The 7,892-nt window shown below is 33.0% G+C and overlaps 1 protein-coding gene across 1 annotated transcript in view; it reads left to right on the top strand.

Moving 5' to 3' along the window:
• LOC108690396 overlaps positions 1–7,892 on the top strand; it is a 22,395-nt gene that overhangs the window by 1,613 nt on the left and 12,890 nt on the right. The window lies entirely within an intron of this gene.

Raw genomic sequence — 7,892 nt, 5'->3', positions numbered from 1 at the left:
ATATATATATATATATTTGTGAGTGAATTACAAATTTAATTGATAATAAAGTATATAAAGTATTATTCAAATTAATAATACTTTAAATTGCATCATTAACAAAAACATAAATAATATCCATCAAAGAGAATTTATCGAAATGCTGATGCTTGTAATTAATTAAATATCATAATGATCGCCGCACCGAAGAACAATACAAGTAATTAATCGCATGATATCTGATGAAAATCGCAATAATTATCATCGCTATAAAAAACAACGTAAATTGAAATCCGCTATTTTATGATAAGATATCATTCATATGAGTGTTTAAGTTATACAATAGTATTGGGTCGTCCGGAAAGTTCGTGCCGCAAAAGATTTAAATATAATAAATGAAATTAAAAATTTAAATCTTCTACGTTTCAATTTTCCTTCAAAATCGGCACGAACTTTCCGGACAACTCAATAAAAAGAAAGTAAAAAATAACGATAAATCAATAATAATAAATCATATATCTTAAATAATATTTAATTATCATGATAAGGCAGAGAATTTTAAATTTCATTATTTGATAAAAATATCATAATGAAGTAATTTTAAGAATTTTATTTAAAAAACTTCTATAAGAGTTTTATCTTAAGATAAATAAATACAATTTCTCTTTTCTCGATTTATGCTTTAAGCATTATATATTATTTACAGTAAATATGAAAAAGATATATATTTAATTTTCAAAAGGGGAATTTCTGAATCCAATTTCCAAATCGCATGATTTTTATTATAATCTAGAATAATTACAAGCATAATTGGAAAGTGCAACTATTGCAACAGACGATTTGACCTTCATGTTAAAATCATTAATCCTGTTTCAATGCTTGATAAATTAATGATTCGATAATAATTTGCGAGAAAATCGAGGATTGCCGATAACAGTCGTTAAAGTCGATAACGATCCTCATAAATCGCTCTTTCCTAAGCCGACAGTGATGATGATGGCAGTGCCAATCCCAGAAAAAAAACACGTTGATTGCGACTTTATCGCCGACTACGGATCTGTAACAAATAGCGCGCGAGATAGCGCAAGAATAGACGCGTGCGAGTTCTTTTATTAAGAATGTGTTACATTTTTTAAAAAAGTTATGAAAAAACTAAATTTTGCTATATTGTATTGAAAGTAATACAAAAAGTTTATGGCAATTTAAAATGTAGATAAAAAATTATTTCTATAAGAAGACATGTTTTTAAAAAATAAGTGAGATAAAAGATAATTTAAATTATAAAATTATATTGTTAAATCTATTAATTATTAACACTTTACTGAATAATTTTATGTATATATATCATAATAATTTTTGGATTTTATTATAGTTTTTATGGAGAATATAAATTTCCAATTCACAATTCCAGTCACTTTTGGCAGATATACTTAATACATCCTTCAGAATGTTTAAAATTAAATTTAAAATTAATTAATAAAAACTTATAACGATATTTAAGAATCTATTTTCTTGTTATATAATAACTTGTTATATAATATATATAATATATTAAAAATATTTGTTATATAATATAATAATAAATAACATTTGCAATTACAATACATTTCACAAACAAATAAAATTACAAATAAATAATGAAATCTTATTTTTCTATAAATTTTTATTAAAATTTACTTTAATGAGAATTTAATTCGACGCTTAGTAATCAACGAAAATGTCGAGCATACATGATACTTGCAGTCAAATTTTTATGAAAGAAAAAAGGAAAAAATTAAACTTCCTCGTCAGAAAATTCGCGGGATCAAGGGAGACGCGTATTGCGCAAAATCGAAATTCCTTGCATGGGTGAGTGAATCGTCAAACGATATCGTCGATTGATGGTAACTCATGCGTGGGAGGTTGTGTTATGTTAGCTCTCGACGGCTATTACCAGCTATTAACTCGAAAGTGAGAGGCAACGTCGAAAGACAGATTGCCGCTGCGATGAGCAGATAGTACATGTTTACGTGTCTAATGTACCGCTCCACCAGACCATATTGGCCGACTACACAAATTTTATGATCTCGATAACGGTGACATTTGCAACTATCTTCGAACTATATCCTTAAAATTATTTTTAAAATAATTAATGTAAAAACATAAGAGATCAATCATTGTTCAAGATGGATAAAGTCGTCATTTTTTGCTCGCAATCGAGAAGTGAAATGTATTCGTTTTTTTATAGTTTTTTTATAGTTAAATTGCAGAATCACGTTGGAAATCAGTTTCCCATAAACATGAAGAAAACATATGTAAAAATGTGAATGAATTGAGTAAATAAGCAAAGCATTTTTGCCATAAATATGAGACACATAATGATCATTTTTAATGTTTTAATTTTCAAAATGTTATATATGACATATATATAAAACATCAAATATATAACATTTGATTATGATTGAAATAGAGAAAAAAACAAACGTATAAAAATTAGCTTTTTAGAACTAGAATCGTGAATTTCTAAACTTCAAACTCATAAATCATAGACTGAAAACAGATACGTCAATCTCATACGCTTAAACTAGAGATATAAATCCCAGTCCATTAATGACAATTTAATTGTCAATTGAATACAATTATAATTGACCTTTGATGTCAGTTCCATTCATACCGTCGGCATCAGCGTTAGTCGATGTGCACCTCAGGAAGATTGTGCAATCGGATTTAGAGCCAAATATCATTTGGCTCTAAAAAGGAGTAATTCAATTTATATTTCAAGATCCACGATTATTTGTGTGCTCCTGGTTCGCAAGCGCTTGTACGTTTGGCAGCAAAAATTGACGGTTTTTATCCTTTCTTAGTCATTTTCAATTTTACATGGGTCGAAAATTATACTTAATAATTACATACTTAATAATTATATTCCTTTTCTATTATAAAAAGATAACTTTATTATAGGAAATAAATTTCTTTTAAGAGAGTCAGCTATCTTTCATTAAAATTTCTCGAAAACTTTTGCACAAACTATCTTGAATAATTTTTCATCAAATAAGTTTCGTCAGTTTTTAATTAAACTTTCGTAATTCATTCTGCAAAATGGGAAAGGTGCATCCTTTCATCCGCGTTTGTCCACAAAACCTTTATTCACGAGATCAACGAACTGCATCGCTTGCCAACTAATTCGCAAACCTTGCCACGAATCACAGAAACTGTCTGAGAAATCCGAAGAAGGAAAAGACGAAGGTAAAAAGGAAAGATGGTACTAAGTGGCGGCGGAGAAATTTGGAAGGTAAAAGGCAAAGGCTTGAGGGAGGTTGGGGGTGCAACAAGGGGTCTGGTTACCACGGTAAATTTCGCGCTCGGAAAAAAGAGCCGTGGCCACGTTGTCAGGCCAATCAGTCGAGGGCTTTTATCGAACAAATTGGTCAGTGAACGTATGGCGATGGCGGCGGTGGATACCCCGGGACGGAGGGAGGAAGGGTAGCAGAAATGAGAGGCGGAGTGGCGACGGGGACGCCGCGGACACAAGTGGCGAACGGTGACGGGTGCGCGGGGTATTTCCTGTCAGATGATCCTGATTGGTAGTTGCCGAGCAATCCAGCGTCGACCAAAAAAGGCGAAAAAAATCGAGCGGTAGCGTAAAACAAGCACAAAAAAGGGAAAACGTAAAAAAAAGAGCGAGGAAGAGAGAGGGCGCATATATGGGCGCGCGTGTGGCACGAAATAAAACGCGCGTCGAATACATTGAATGTGCCCCTGCCGCTACCACCCCCTCCCCCACAGCATGCTCGATGGAGGCCATCGTCGGTACACGGCTCGACTTGTTAAAAATTGCCGGCGGCCGCGCGGACCACCCCCGCGCGACATTCTGTAAATAACGTGGGGAATAGGAATGATCGGGGGACGAGGGCGCGGGACAACGAAGGGGGAGGATGATGCGAGCTTTTATTTGCGGAATATTTGTCGCGCGTTATGCCCGCGCGCGGCGACGCTACGACAACACCATGTTTCATCTATCCCGTGCCGCGCGTAACGGCGTATCGAAATTTAACTAGCACGCTATAAGCGGGATGTGTGCACGTGTCAGGGCCCGCGTATTGCACGATGTACCCCGTGCCCGAACCGGCATCGCCACCCACCGCACCTCAAACCTCACGTCACCGTTGGCTGCTAGATAGTTATCCATATCGCGTTACGAATGGATGGCCCGTACCGCGGCCGCTCTAATTAGCGCGGTTCTGCGGCCATCGATTGCCGCCACCGAATGGAATAGCCATTGAAATGGCAAAACATCATCGTTACTATTACGATCGTATTACTGGAATTATACAAGTACTAGATGCGAATATCTTAGAGACAAATTATTTTATTTTGGAATAAATGTCTAGAAAGATAAGAAAAAGGGTTAAACTAAAATAACAAACAATTATTTTTAAAAACTTTGATCGAATACTTATTGGAAATACTTATTGGAAATATCATAATCATAGTTTAAAATTTTGAAAACCATTTGGATAAAGAAAATAATAAAAATTGACAGTATAAGATTTAAGAAATATAAATTTTATATACAATATATAGTTACAATTATTTGTAATCGATCAAATTTATTTATTTTTTATAAACGGCCCATAATTGTTATTCTACGACTTGCAAGTTTACATCTAGAAATAAAAATATTATTTCTTTTTATTAAATATAATGATGTAAAATGGAGTTAAAAACTATTTTGTATGCTATTATATTCCATATGTATTTAATAAAATTGTATCAAGGAAGCATTAATGGAATAATTATGCAAACTACATTGTGTTCGTAAAAGCAACAAAGTTGTTTGTCTTTTACTATACACTGGCGTGTCTGTATAATATTTTAGAGGCTCTACATTTTTTTTTAGTTAGCATATGCATGCATTAATCAACAATGATCGACAGTAGTCGATAATTGGCTTTTGGATTAGCTTGCGAAACGTCATCGATTTTCCGATTGTGCGATAGTTATATAGGCACGCTAGCAATGATTAATAGTTCGCGCGAGTTGAAGTACAATTGTAATAATTACTGTCCCCCGCCGGGCACATCGGGAAGAAATAAATTATTCATCGCGAATTTATGACCTTTTTATACGATACGCACGCGTTGAGAAAATCCTTAAGCGTTTTAACGATATTAATTGCAGGTACCGATATCAACGGCAAATATATAAATAATCGTGGAGGTAGCGATAAATCTCGCGTGCGATAAAACTGCTAACACGTGACTTTTATTTTCACTGTTATTTTACATATTTTAATGCCAATGATTTAATGACGGCAAATGTTTAATTTGCCGATTATGGAAATACAAAATTTTCCGCGCTGACATTTTATTTCACACGTTCGAATGCTTCTTATTTCGCAATACTGCCGATAACATTATTCTAAAAGCGCATTATCGCATTTAATGTAAATAAATATTGTATGAACTTTAAATATATATAAACAAGAGGGTAAAATAGTTTTTAATTAAATTATATCATCTTGATATGAAAAAAAATGTTATCGCATATCGTTTGTCATAACAGGATTTGTCATATGTGAGCATTTTCTCATTTCTTGGGAAATCTTTCTCCCATGTAAATGTAAATCGAGTTACAAATTTCTCTCTAATGGCCTGTGAAGGTCTGTGAAGATATTTTTTCAAGTTAATGGGGAGGCTCTTAGTAGAAGGCACAAACGAAATTAAGGGTGGTTTTATTTACCGAAGGGCGTCGAAGAAAAAACAGCATTGCCATTTCCTTTTAACGCCAAGATATCGCAAAGTGAAATTAAATATCTTGAAAATGAACACCATATAGTTTGGTAAACGCCGTTTTTATAATTCATTCTAATCGTGCGTGTTTCCGTTTTTACGTATCGTTACTTGCAGAGAATCAAATATTTGTTAAAAATGAATGAAATAATTTCCAACAAAATTATTTTACTTCTACAAACATCATATATTAATAATGTAAAGTCGAATAGCAATATAAAACAATGGATAAATTTATTCATCCATTTTCATGCGTAATTTATTCATAAAATAAAAATTTCTCATTCTTTTCTTTACAATACGTAAAAAAATATACTATTTAAATTCATCTTGCAATATTAATTTTTTTTCTTTAAATAAAATCGAGCCATTAGGAATGAAAGATCAATGTCTCACCTACGGATCATGTTTTTTCAAAATAAACCTAAACTAGCGTTCTATTTAACTATTCTATAATCAATAATCACTCAAATATTCGTACTTCGCGGGATATATTTTATTGAGCGAACCGAGTTTTCACCAAATCGACATTGTTCGACCGAGGAAAACAAGCAGTTCCCCCTCCGGAGGAACCGCAATTAAGGAGGATTCGTTTCTTTACGGACAGTTCGATCGACAATTTGGCTTAAATCGACTTGACGAACCGTAAGGGTAGCGGCGTGACGATACGGCCCGAATCTCATTTTTTTCTGTTTCTCCTTTCTCTCTTTTTTTTTCGAACCGATCCTGCCGTCCATACAAACGGAGAGAAACAATGGCGAGGAGATGGCGGCGGAAACTCTACTAACAAAAGGGGGATGATACTCGGGAGACAGAGAGCGCGCGCGCGAGGGGTTGGCGGATGATTTAATTAGTTAATTGTGCGTCATTCATCCGTCTATTCATCCCCTTCGCAGCCTCCCACGTCCCGGCATGCTCTGCCACCGCCGTCACCATACCGTTCCCATGGCAACTCCGCGGACTTATAGTCCGTTTAAACGGCCAATTTCGCGTTTCCGTCGGAGACTCGCGAGCGGAAGTCACCCATCCAGCCGCATTACATATTTTACTTTTACAATATGGACGTATAATATCACAATAATACAATAATTGCGAAAATATTATATTATATTAATAATAATAAATATGTGTCGTGTTATATTACCGATATACTATAAAAATAATATACAATGTAAATATATATAATAGGCCGTATAATAATAAAAACAATTAAAAAAATACTTAAGCAATCTAATTAAATCGCGTGAACACACGGAAGGAATTTCTCTTGGATTGTATTGTCACCCTTTGTGTTTTACGCTCTAACATATGGCGAACCGATTGCGGGGGATTAATTCTATTTGTTCGGAATTTACAGCATTCCTATTAATTCGACCGCAGCGCTTATGGTGTTTCAGATAGCTAGGTTTACGCGGCTGATTGCGTGGGTTATCGTCATGTTATCTACTTCTAGGGAGATTTAATCGTGTATTCATTTAAAATTACGCGATAAGAAAGTTCGATAAGAACTAAAGAGAAAGGAAGGACACACAGCATATGCACAATCCGGGATTAATGCATTTGTATTGATATATGTTTTATCTAATCATTTTAAAATTGATATTATATCATATCAATTTTAGAATCATAATATCAATTTAAAATGATTGGGTAATACATGTATCAATATACAAATAATAATTGATGTACATGAAAGAAATCAGAAAGAAAAATTATACATATTTCACACTGAGAAAAATGGTTTGGTTGGATTAAGTAGTAATTTTGGTGAAAAATGGATGAATCAAAATTTTCTGATAAGTCTACTAGAATTCTAGTTGAGATAGAATTCTGATATAATTATTGATATAATTATTCTGATAAAAATAAGAATTTTAATAAATTTTAACAGAAATATTGTATGTAACTAGAATTTCAATTATTTCAACTAAAATTCTAATAAGTTTAACCTGAAAATTCTGATTCGTTCATTTTCAATTAGAAATTTTGTTCAGTGCATGAACTAACGTAGGTACAGAAATTATAAGTGGCTCGAAAAAAAAACTTTTTATTAAAAGTATTTTATTAAAAGTATTATAAGTGGCTCGAAAAAAAAACTTTTTATTAAAAGTATTTTTATTAAAAAGTATTTTTATTAGTCAT

The sequence above is a fragment of the Atta colombica genome, unplaced genomic scaffold, assembly GCF_001594045.1.
Source record: "Atta colombica isolate Treedump-2 unplaced genomic scaffold, Acol1.0 scaffold32, whole genome shotgun sequence".
In the NCBI taxonomy this organism is placed as follows: domain Eukaryota; kingdom Metazoa; phylum Arthropoda; class Insecta; order Hymenoptera; family Formicidae; genus Atta; species Atta colombica.
Note: the sequence above shows the minus strand (reverse complement) of the source record. Positions and strands in the feature narration are given on the sequence as shown.